The sequence below is a fragment of the Nematolebias whitei genome, chromosome 12 (genome assembly GCF_014905685.2).
Source record: "Nematolebias whitei isolate Nwh7 chromosome 12, NemWhi1, whole genome shotgun sequence".
Classification (NCBI taxonomy): domain Eukaryota; kingdom Metazoa; phylum Chordata; class Actinopteri; order Cyprinodontiformes; family Rivulidae; genus Nematolebias; species Nematolebias whitei.
In genome coordinates, this window is record NC_056509.1 from 17,400,757 (window position 1) to 17,413,720 (window position 12,964).

A 12,964-nucleotide genomic window follows, 5' to 3' on the forward strand; every position below is an offset into this window, starting at 1 on the left:
ACACTTGATTAGACTGATCTGCTTCTGATTAATAAAACTTGGCACGTCTTACTTAATAAAAACAACAGACATTTCTGAAGATATCTGGTTTAGTTACTGGCAAGATAGAAGTTTAAAGATGGGAAATGAAGAAGTTTAAATGGAGAGAAAAGATGGATGAGGGAAAGTGTGTTGACGAGGAATGGCACCCTTCATCCGACCCCAGCTCAGCCCCAGTACACTCGGTAGTGAAGCAACTCGTTACCTTTGCAGAAGATAGGTCAGCTCCGGTACGGAGTTCCATTTCAACGCTACCTTCAGCGTCTCCGGTCAGGATGGCTGAGAATCATTCGAAGTAGTGACGGTACTCCGTTCAACAAACACGCTCATCTCCCGGGTGGATACACAACAAGCTGTGAGTCCGTCAGAGGTTCCACTCAGATGTGGAAGACTCCATAGTCCCAACTCGACTCAGAAGACTGAAGACTCAGAGGAACTCAGAAGAGACTCAGAAGAACTCAAAAGACTCAGAGGAACTAACAGTTCCAGGAAGTGTCGACTTTTAAAGAGTTCTGCTTCCGGTCACTTTTAGGAAGTCCTGATTGGTTGAATACACAGGGATGACACTCTCAAAAAGGACACATGAATGGTCCAATAGAACAAAATTTGTTACAGTGACTTTGATGGTGTTGAGGCCCTTTGATTTGATAAAGTCCAAAATTTGCCCCCAGTTCTGCATGAGCTCTGTCATGATTTATCTCCACAGCTGTGGAAATCTTTTAGTTATTTAGTCTCAAAAGTAGCCACACAAGCATAAAACAAGATGTGTAAGTGTACAATACATGGGCCTTTTCCACAGCTCCTCTTCAGCATGACTTGGCTCAGTTCGGTATGCCTCCGAGACATTTTCCACTAGCACTTTTTCGTGGATCCGGCACCTTTTTTGGTCCCTTCTTCTCAAGGGTACCAAGCGAGCTGAGCAGGCACCAAAATGTGACGTCAGAAACATTGTCGGTCACTGATAGGTCAGGGGGTCATGTAAACGTGATTGTTAAATCATGTTTCTTCCAACTGAGGCGGCTGTCTAAACTGAAGCCCATATTGTCCAAAAATAACCTGGAGACAGTAATACATGCATTCATTACATCTAGGCTTGATTACTGCAATCTGCTCCTGTTTGGTATCAGTCAGACCTCCACTGCACAACTACAACTGGTCCAGAATGCAGCAGCCCGATTTTTAACCAGTACAGGCAAAAGAGAGCACATCACACCAGTTTTGGCCTCACTGCACTGGTTACCGGTTCACTTTCGAATCCAGTTCAAGATACTTATGTATGTCTACAAATCACTGAACAGTGACGCACTCCCCCCTCCCACCACCCCCATCTCTCTGATCTGCTACAACCGTATGTCCAACCATGTTCCCTGAGGTCAGCGGACCAGTTGCTCCTCACAGTTCCAGGAACTCGTCTTAAGCGCAGAGGTGACAGGGCCTTCTCTGTAGCAGGACCAAGACTCTGGAATGAGTTACCTTTGTTTGTCAGACAGGCCCCCTCCCTCTCGGTTTTCAAGTCCCGTTTAAAAACTCACTACTGTTCAGTAGCTTTCAACACCAAGTGATCTGTGTTTTGATCCTGTATGCTCCACACTGGTTTGTCGTCATTATCTGCATCGTTTTTATGTCTATATTCTGATTTTCCTCATTTTGTATTTTGCTTGGTGTGTTACCTGTTGTTTGTCTGTACAGCACTTTGGTTGGCCTTGTCGCTGTTTTAAGTGCTTTATAAATAAAGTGGTATGGTATGGTACATCATATTATATGCCTTCTCTATATCAAAAAATACAGCAACTACACTTTCTTTGTTGATTTGTGCTTTTTGACTTCATGTTCTAAACACAATGTTGGATAATTAGTATTCCTCCCATTTCTAAACCCACTCTGATATTTAGATATATACCCTTTGATATTTAAATAATAAGATAATCTATTATTAATCATTTTTTCCATGTTTTTACACATATTTGACATTAAAGCAATGGGTCTATAATTTTCTGGGTTTGTATTGTCTTTTCCTGGTTTGGCTATTGGAACTATGATCGCCTCCTTCCAGCTCTCTGGCAGCTCCCCCTCCTCCCAGATTTTATTGTAAAATTCTAATATTTTATCTTTTGATGTTTCACTTAGATGTTCTATCATTGTGTACCAAATGTTATCTTTACCGGGTGCTGTATTCTTTGTTTTCCTTAGTGCATATTTCACTTCAGTATTTTGTAGCAAATCTTTGTATTTTAGTTTTGTGGCTTCCTGACCTTTCCTTCCTTCTTCACTCATGTTACTCGAACTATGAATTTTACTAAATACTTTTGCTAATATTTCCGCTTTCTCGTCATCTTTTGTAATAGTTTTGTTACTTATTTTTAATACTGTATATTCATATTCTTTTTTAATACCATTCATTCTTTTAAGTATTTTACAATTTTTTTTTCAATTTTTGTTTCTTTTCCCACTGTGTTACAGAATTTTCTCCAATATTCTCTCTTTGTGTTCTTAATTATTCTCCTTACCATAGCTTGCTTTCTTTTATAATCAATTAGATTCTGATAAATTGGATTCCTTTTAAGTACTTTAAATGCTTTATTTCTTAACTTTATTATTTCACAATATTCACTTGTCCACCATGGTACAATTTTCTTGTACTTCTGTCTTCCTCCTTTCTTTATTTAATTTTCTGCAGCTTCTAGTATTATCTTATTTATACATATATTTATATTATTTATATCTATTGCCATGTCGACTTTTTCTAGATTAATTTGACTCAAATAGCTAAATTTAACCCAGTCTGCCTTATTAAAATTCCATTTCTTGTTTATTTTTATATTCTTGTTATTTATTGTTAGTCCTGCTCTGATTGTAACGGGATAATGATCGCTGCCTAATGTATTTTTATCAATGTCCCACTCACAGACACCAGCCAGTGAGTTTGATACAATTGTTAAATCTATGACAGACTCTGCTCCTGTTCTTACATTTAGTCTTGTTCCCCTCCCATCATTAATACATACTAAATTTTTGTTTTCCATTATTTATTTTATAATATGTCCATTTTTATCATTACATTTACCCCATACTGTGCTACTGGCATTAAAGTCCCCACACCATATTACTCTCCCTTCCAGATATTCCATCCCCTCCTCCATTAATTACAGTGACAATGTTTTACATGGATTATAAAAATGTATTATTTTACAATTTCCTTCATTTCCCCAAATTTCTATTACTATATATTCCAATTATTTACCTTTCCCTAATATTTGATATTGCACACCTTGTTTTATGAATATTGCACACCCTCCTCCACTTCCTTCTTGTCGATCCCTTCTTATATTATCATATCCTTTAATAATAAAATCTATTGTTGGTTTAACCACGTCTCCTGTACACAAATAACACCTGGTTTGTCTTCAAGTCCGTTAATATAACCTTTAAGTTCCTGTCCATAAGCAATTAAACTTCTAGCATTCCATTGTAATATAATCATATATTGTCACCCGGTGTTCCTGGTCTTCCATCAGCTTCCAACCTTTTGTTAATCTTTTCCCAAGATCCCTCTTTGAACCCCAAAAATTTTTCAGCTCCTCTCACGATTATTTTAATTTTCTCTGTTTTATGTTTGGCCTGGTCAGTGCAGTTTATGACATATGCTATGAATAATATCAGGTTTTCGACTGGCATTGTGATATTTTCCTCTGTTTGCTGTTTACTGGTACTTTGTTGTGGGTTCTGGTTCTCTGTTTGTCCTGTCGCTCTTGTCTTTTGTTCTTTTACATTTTTGACTGCCTCTACATATGTGGTGTTTTTACTTATTTTCACCTGTTGGATTTCTTTTGCTGTTTTCCTCACTTCACACCCCCCGTATGTAACTCTATGTTGTCCTCCACAGTTACAACACTTCTCCTTTTCTTCTTTACATTCTTCTATTCTGTGATCTTCTCCACACTTTGGACACCTCTGTTTACCTTTGCATGCTGCTGCAATGTGTCCATATCTCTGGCACTTGTAGCAGCGGAGTGGTGGTGGGATGTAAGGCCTAACTTGAAAATTCAAATAACCTATTTTTATGTTTGCTGGTAAAGTAGTCTCATCAAACTCAATAATAATTGATAAACTTCCTACTCTTTCCCCATTAACAGTTCTTGACAGCCTCTTTAAGTTGTTTATTTGTGCACCAACAATTTTCCTTTTTATTTTATCTAAATCTTCATCCATTGGAATACCGTAAATAACACCACAAACCGTTTTGTTTTCTCCTATTATCTTTCTTTCCATAACCATTCTTTTACAGATATTCTCGACGTGCAAAGCCTTATTTTTTGTTCTTCAGTTTTACATGACACTAATAAATTTCTATCTCTTAACACCTTCACTATTTCTATATCCCCGATCTTCTTTTTTATTTCTTTTGATATCAAAATGGGGCTTATGTTACCCTGCCCTTCCTCATTTTTTAGTTTTAACATTATTTTAAATTCATCCCTCACTACTTTTCTTCTTACTACCCTTTCTTCATCCGAGCTGCTCCCTTCCAACTCTCGTTTATTACTCTGGCTGTCCTTCGTCTCTTCCTCCATTTTATTTCTTCCTCGTCCTCTCCCTCTACCTACCGGTGTCCACCCCTCAAAATCCATGTCAGCTTCGTCTCCTACCTGTTTTTCCATCCGAACCATTCACATACCAGTTTATGCCAATTTCTGCCTGTTCCAAAGTCCAAAAAATTGTCAAATATCGATAATCCGTCCAAAAATGTTTTAAATTCCATGCCCAACAGCTCCTTGACACTATCTCCTCCCCCCATTTGATCCTGCCAAGCTCTTTCAGCTCCTGTTATTCTCTGCTCCTCATCTCACTCTGCAATCAAACTCATGCGCTCCACCTGTTCCACTCACTACTTAAACTCCATGCATTCACCCAGTCAGTGCCAGATTCTTAAACCTTTTTTTAGTAGTAGAAGTCCAGCATTCTGTATCCTGCTTCCTGCCTTGCCACAAACCTCTGCCTGTTCTTCGACTCGTCTCTTCGCCTGCCCCTATTTGGATTTTGTCTGCTCCTCTGCCTACTGGTCCTGACCCTGTGCCCCCGCAACGACAACAACTTTGGATTACGGATTTGGCCTAAGTTTTCTGCCCTCTGCTGCCCTATGTATGACCCTTGCTACAACTCACGGAACTTGGACCTGGATCGTCCCTGTCTTCTGGACCTACACAGACTTCAGTCTGCTTCGCTGCAGCTGTCACTCCTTGCGGGTGACCATCAACAGCTCCAGAGTGACAATAGTGCCTGTTACACTACCAAGACAGAAGGTTAGTAAAAAAAGAATCCAGTACCTCTGTATTTTCTCTTCCAAGCCAAGTTCACTAACACTTCTGTCTTGACAGACAGGACCTGGCCCAGGACCCAGACCTCCACAAATGTTCAACATGAACATTTAACATTATCTTAATTAATTTTTATTTTTTTCTTAATCTAAGATTTACACTCAGACACAGCTAAAACTGATGTGCTACCTGAACCAGAAACCCTGGCTGAACGCAGTATTCCTGCTGAAAGTCAGGAACACTGCCTTCAGGTCTGGTGACTCAAAGGAATTGCGGAGGACAAGGAACGAGCTGGTTGCTGGTATTAAAAGGGCCAAAGCTGCATATGCATCGAAGATCCAGGGGCATTTCTCCTCACAGGACCCACGGAACATGTGGAAGGGCATTAAGTGCATCACAGCTTATAAAAGCAGGAGTGCACAATGTCTTAAGGACCCATCACTGCCTGATGCTCTTAACAGGTTCTATGCACACTTTGAGGACCTAAATAGACCACCCAGCACCAGACTCACCACCATAAAAGGAGTTCCTCAGCTTGACCTCAGCAGAAGTAAGGAGGACCTTCAGGAGGATTAATCCTCACAAAGGGTGGCTTTGGCTGAGTGGTAAGAGCAGTCGTCCTCCAATGCAAGAGTTGGGGGTTCGAATCCAACAGCAGTCACATGCCCAAGTGTCTCTGGGCAAGACAATGAACCCCTTGTTGCCTCTGTGTGTCCCCTCGGTGTATGAATGTGATAAAACACTGATTAGTCTCTTTAGATCGATTTGTTCAATTAGCTTTGTAGAGATCAACTGGGTCCTAGACTTCTTAACCAACAGACCACAGTCTGTGAGGATCCACTTCTCCTCCACCATAACCCTCAGCACTGGCTCCCCTCAGGGCTGTGTACTGAGCCTCCTCCTGTTCACTCTGCTCACATATGACTGTGCTCCTATCCATCCAGGCTGTCTTATTATAAAGTTTGCAGATGATAGTGGTGGTGGGATGCATCATAGTGACAAGTACGGCTACAGGCAGGAAGTGGAACATCTGAAGAGCTGGTGCAGGAAGAACAACCTTCACATCAATGTGAAGAAGATGAAGGAGATTGTCATGGCTTTCAGAAAGAGCAACCCCCTTCCCTCCCAAGTGGTCTCCAGTTCCAAGTACTTGGGGGTGCACATGAATGACAACCTCAGCTGGGGCAACAACACCACCAGCCTGATCAAGAAAGATCACCAGAGACTCTACTTCCTCAGGCAGTTGAGACGAGCTGGTCTGGGAAGCTCAGTCCTCACCTCCTTCTACAGGTGTGCAGAGCATCCTAAAAAATCACTGTAAATAAGAAAAATTACTGTAATGCCACTTTAATTGGTGACATTGTAGGGTTTGTTTTTATCTGGTGTGTGCCCCCCCCATTGTGTTGTGTCTTAGTTCTTTCCTCTTGTGAGTGTGAGTAAATGTGAGTTTTGCTGCCACATCAGCATATTTATTTAATAAATTATATTGATTTTTGACATTTGTAGTATTCAGTGTCCTGCCTGCAACCTTTGGTTCGACTTTTAAAACACCGTTTATGACAGATGTGACTTATCTGTGATGCTGATTATCATGCTACTGATCTCATGCTGCTGATTATCTTATGCTGCTGATTATCTTGTGCTTCTGATTATCTTATGCTGCTGATTATCTCATGCTGCTGTATTCATTCATACCTATCTGTTCACCACAGACTCATGTTTGGGCTGCTGTTGTTATGCCATATTGTTTTACATAATTTGAGTATAGTGTATATCTTAGACCTTTTAGCGTAGCTTTTGGCATTTGTTTAGCGTATATCTTAGTGTATAGCTTAGATCCTTATTTATTGTTTCTTTTTATATTTAGCTTTTTTGGGTGTAACTGGGACCCCGTATACATAATTTTAGATGATGATAGATGATAAATCATTGACATAACTTCATAAACAAGAAATTAACAAAATATAAAATGAACAAATACATTAAAACATGGCAACAAACGAAGACTTGGAGTTTAAAATATACAATGTTGAAGATGTGATTGATACAAATTTTTTCCCTGTAATAAAAGACTGTAAATATTACAATGAAGAACAGTTTAATGACATCAATATAACTAATGGAGGTCTCTCTATTATTCACTTTAACAGTAGAAGTATAAATGCAAATATATCCAAAATAACAGATTATTTAAAACAGCTAAACAGAACCTTTACAATAATAGCACTGTCAGAGACATAGCTCAACGATGAAAACACAAATAATGTTCACATCGAAGGGTATGAATTATATCATGTGAACAGAAGCAACAAAAGAGGTGGTGGAGTGGCTCTATTTGTTAAAAATGAAATAAAATGTAAATTAATTAATGAAATGTCAATAATTGTTGATAATATCATGGAAATAATAACAATAGAAATAATAAACAAGAATGATAAAAACATATTGATAAGTTGTGTATATCGATCACCAGGATAAAATATAGAAATATTCACTGATAAAATCGTACAACTATTGGACAAGAGTTTTAATAAAAGCATTTTTTTTGTGTGGAGACTTTAATATTGACCTGGGAAATAAAACAGATTCAAATAACATCAGTACATTTACAAATTCATTGTATAGTTTAAATCTTTATCCGTTAATATCAAAAACAACAAGAATTACAACTCATAGTTCTACAATAATTGATAATATTTTCACAAATGTAACAAATGGGGATGTGATGGGAGGTATTTTAATGAGTGATCACTTACCAGTTTTCATGATTTATAAAAATGATCAAAGCATTACAAAAGAAATTACAATTAAGAAAAAAACAATAAACACATCAAAAAAAGCAATGGACAAATTAAAAGATGATTTACATAAACAAAGCTGGAAAGACGTGTATGTTGATGATGTGAACAGATCATATGATGAGTTTATGAATATTTTAGGAGCTCTATATGAAAAGAATTGTGTGCAAAATAATTGTACAAAGAGAAATGTTGTTGATCAACCATGGATGACGAAAGGGTTGAGAAATGCTTGTAAAAAAAAGAATTATTTGTATACATGTTTCTTGAAATTGAGAACACAAGAGGCCAAAGAAAAATATAAGAGGTATAAAAATAAATTAGTAGAGATTATAAGGAAACACAAGAAGGAATATTATAGTGATTTATTAAATAAAAGTAGTGGTGATATGAAAGCTACATGGCGAGTAATAAATAGTGTTCTGAAAAGTCATAAAGCAAAAACAGGTATTTCACAATATTTTTTGAAAGATGGCAATGATGAAAATGAAATTGTAAATGGATTTAATCATTATTTTGTGAACGTTGGATCAAGCCTTGCAGCTAAAATACCAAAAGTAGACAATAATGTGAACCATTCAGTTATAAGTTGTGACAACAGTATTTTTCTTAATGGAACTGACAAAGAAGAAATAATGAATGTTGTAAAAAATCTTACAGATAAGAGATCAAAAGACTGGGTGGACATGGATATGATGTTTGTAAAGGACATAATGAGTTATGTTATCGAGCCGTTTACATATATTTGTCATTTATCATTTTCAAAAGGAATATTTCCAGACAATATGAAAGTACCTCTCTTTAAAAATGGTGATAAATGTGTGTTCAATAATTATAGAGCAATATCCTTATTACCACAGTTCTCAAAAATTCTAGAAAAACTATTTGTGACCAGATTAGATAAATTTATTACTAAACAAAACATTCTAAGTAGTAGTTGTCACGGTCGGGAGGTGGTTGAGACCCAAATGCAAGCAGGACTCCAACAAGGTTACAAAAAAGGCGTTTTAATCACAAAAAGGCAACAACAAATAATGCTGTCGGGGCAGCGATACTACTTACATTCGTAGGAAAAACAGGAAACACCAAGGCACTAGGAGACGACCGTGAAGATGCAGCTTAAGCACCTAGTGCTCCCCTGCCTGAGATGCAGGAGAGCACAGTATATAAAGGGGAGTCTCTAATTAAACACAATACGTGGCACCTGAGAGTCATTAACTATCTGCACAGAGCAGGGCAGGTGCAGATCCCTACAGTATCCCCCTCTCTAATAAACTGCACCTGACATTCTAAAATACCCCAACCCAACTTGGGTGGGTGGCGGGGAAAAAAAAAAAACAACTAAAGGTTGGAGGGCACCAAAAAAAAAACAATATAGGAGCAGAAGCGGGGTCCATCTGGAACCCCTCGGAGCAGGAGAGGTGAGGAGCGTCTGCCGGGACCCCCTCGGAGCAGGGGAAGTGAGAAGCGTCCGCCGGAACCCCCTCGGAGCAGGAGAGGTGAGGAGCATCCGCCGGGACCCCCTCGGAACAGGAGAGGTGAGGAGCGTCTGCCAGGACCCCCTCGGAGCAGGAGAGGTGAGGAGCGTCCGCCGGGACCCCCTCGAAGCAGGAGAAGTGAGGAGCGTCCGCCGGGACCTCCTCGGAACAGGAGAGGTGAGGAGCATCTGCCGGGACCCCCTCGGAACAGGAGAGGTGAGGAGCGTCTGCCTGGACCCCCTCGGAACAGGAGAGGTGAGGAGCGTCCGCCGGAACCCCCTCGGAATAGGAGAAGTGAGGAACGTCCACCGGGACCCCCTCGGAACAGGAGAAGTGAGGAGCGTCCGCCGGAACCCCCTCGGAACAGGAGAAGTGAGGAGCGTCCGCCGGAACCCCCTCGGAACAGGAGAAGTGAGGTCCACCTCGGGGGCTGCGCGCAGCAACAGGAACCAGAAGAGAGGCAGCAGCGGCTGACGCGGTGACCTCAGGAGCAGCAGCAGTAGCGGCTGGCACAGGAGTCACTGGAGGTGTAGGAGTAGCCGCCGACAGAGGAACAACTGAGGACGTGGGACCCACCGGGGGCGTGGACTCATCAGAGGCTGCAGGAGATTTAAAACCTACGGAGACTGCGGTAGGCCTGGAAGCGACCACAGGAGCTGCAGCAGTGAAGTCCACTGATGGCGGAGCAGGAAACCTCGAGGGCGTGGAAGCCGTCATGGAGTGTGCCAGATAAGAGCGAGGCGATCTCCTGTCCCACTCTCTTTTCTCTCGATGCACAGTTCTTCCTGTGTTACTTGAAAAACACTCAAAAAAGTGGAGCTGCTTGCTGGGTCTCTTTGATGAGGGGAGCATTCTGTCATGGTCGGGAGGTGGTTGAGACTCAAATGCAAGCAGGACTCCAACAAGGTTACAAAAAAGGCGTTTTAATCACAAAAAGGCTACAATAACAAATAATGCTGTCGGGGCAGCGATACTACTTACATTCGTAGGAAAAACAGGAAACACCAAGGCACTAGGAGACGACCGTGAAGATGCAGCTTAAGCACCTAGTGCTCCCATGCCTGAGATGCAGGAGAGCACAGTATATAAAGGGGAGTCTCTAATTAAACACAATACGTGGCACCTGAGAGTCATTAACTATCTGCACAGAGCAGGGCAGGTGCAGATCCCTACAGTAGTCAGTATGGGTTTAGAGCAAAAAACTCTACATCAATGGCTCTCATGGAATTAATAGAACAAATAACTACTGCTGTCAATCAAAAACAGTATTGTGTTAGTATTTTTGTTGATTTAAAAAAAGCATTCGATACTATTGACCACACTATTCTCCTTGAAAAATTAAATAAATATGGTATAAGAGGACCAGCATTACACTGGGTATCTAGCTATTTGAAAGATAGGAAACAGTTTGTACAAATAAATGGTGTAAGATCTGACCTCTGCAATATCACGTGTGGAGTTCCTCAAGGCTCTGTACTTGGACCAAAGTTATTTATTTTATATGTGAATGACTTAGTGAATGTATCAGGACTCCTCAAATGTGTCCTTTTTGCAGATGACACCACATTTTTTTGTTTGGGTAAAGATGTAAAACGGATGTTGGAATTGATGAAGACAGAATTTGATAAAATACTAACTTGGTTTAAACTTAATAAATTATCATTAAATTTAGATAAAACTAATACATGATATTTAGTAACAAAAAGAGAACTGTTGATGATCCATTTAAAATTGAGGGTGTTGAAATTTGTAGAGTTAATGAGATGAAATTTTTGGGTGTAATCATTGATGAACAGCTAACATGGAAAAATCACATAAATTCTGTAAGAACAAAAATATCTAAATCTATTGCAGTACTATACAAAGTCAGGGAATTATTAAATGATAAAGCTCTGTACATGTTGTATAACACAATCATTGTTCCACGTTTAATCTATTGCATTGATCTAAAAATGTTAAATCTGGTCCTCTGGACATTCAAAAAAACAAAACAAAGCAAATCAACAAAAAAATGTAGAAACGTTTCGTCTCTCATCCGAGAGACTTCCTCAGTCTGAGGAGCTGTATTCAGCTCAGTCTCTTAAATAGCACCATCTCAGGGTGGATCAACCAGTTTTGCTGCTGACAACCAAAACCAGCTGATCACATGCTCAAGAAGGACCATCAGCATAACAATGGATCATTAGCACACTGATGGCTGTTTACTGTTCACAGAGGGCTGAGTGATACTAGCAATCACAGCACTGTAAGAGGGGGACAGTTGAACCCGGAGGCCTCCACCCCTGTTTAATGATGGACGGTTTCTTTTCACAAAGATGGCCTCCTTTACTCCTCTCTCAAACCATCGTTCCTCTCTGTCCAGGATGTGAACATCTTCATCCCTGAAAGAGTGACCGCTGGCCTGGAGAAGAGTGTAGACCGCAGAGTCCTGGCCTGATGATGTTGATCTTCTGTGCTGGGCCATCCTTTTGGCCAGTGGCTGTTTTGTTTCCCCGATGTAAGACTGATCACAGCCCTCCTGACACTGAACAGCATACACAACATTGCTCTGTTTGTGCCGGGGGACTGGATCTTTGGGATGAACCAGTCTTTGCCGTAATGTATTTTGGGGTTTAAAAGCCACTGGGACGTTATGTTTAGAAAATAAACGTCTCAGTTTCTCTGATACTCCCTCAACATATGGAATGACCACTGGTCTGGGTCTGGGTTCCTCCTTTTCACCTGTTGGCTGACTGGAGTCCTGTTTGGGTTTCTTCTCTGCTTTCAGGAAGGCCCAGTTAGGATATCCACATTGCTCTAGAGCCTGTCTTGTGTGGGATTTCTCCTTCTGCCTGGCTCCTGAGCTAGTGGGGACGCTGTCTGCTCTGTGATACAGAGTCCTGATGACTCCTAACTTGTGCTCCAAAGGGTGATGGGAGTCAAACTGCAAATACTGGTCTGTGTGTGTGGGTTTGCGGTACACCTCAGTTTGCAAATGTCCTCTATCAGAGACTGAGACCTCACAGTCCAAGAAAGCCAACCTGTCATTTTTTACATCTTCTCGTGTGAACTTGATATATTTATCCACAGAGTTGATGTGGTCAGTAAAATGTTGGACTTCCTGAGATTTGATTTTAACCCAGGTGTCGTCAACATACCTGAACCAATGACTTGGTGGTGTCCCTGAAAAGGACGTCAAGGCTCTCTTTTCTACCTCCTCCATGTACAGGTTGGCAACAATAGGAGAAACTGGAGACCCCATAGCACACCCATGTTTCTGCCTATAATATTGCTCCCCATATGTGAAGTAGGTTGACTGCAGGCACAGTTTCAAGAGTTGACACAGTTGTTCTGT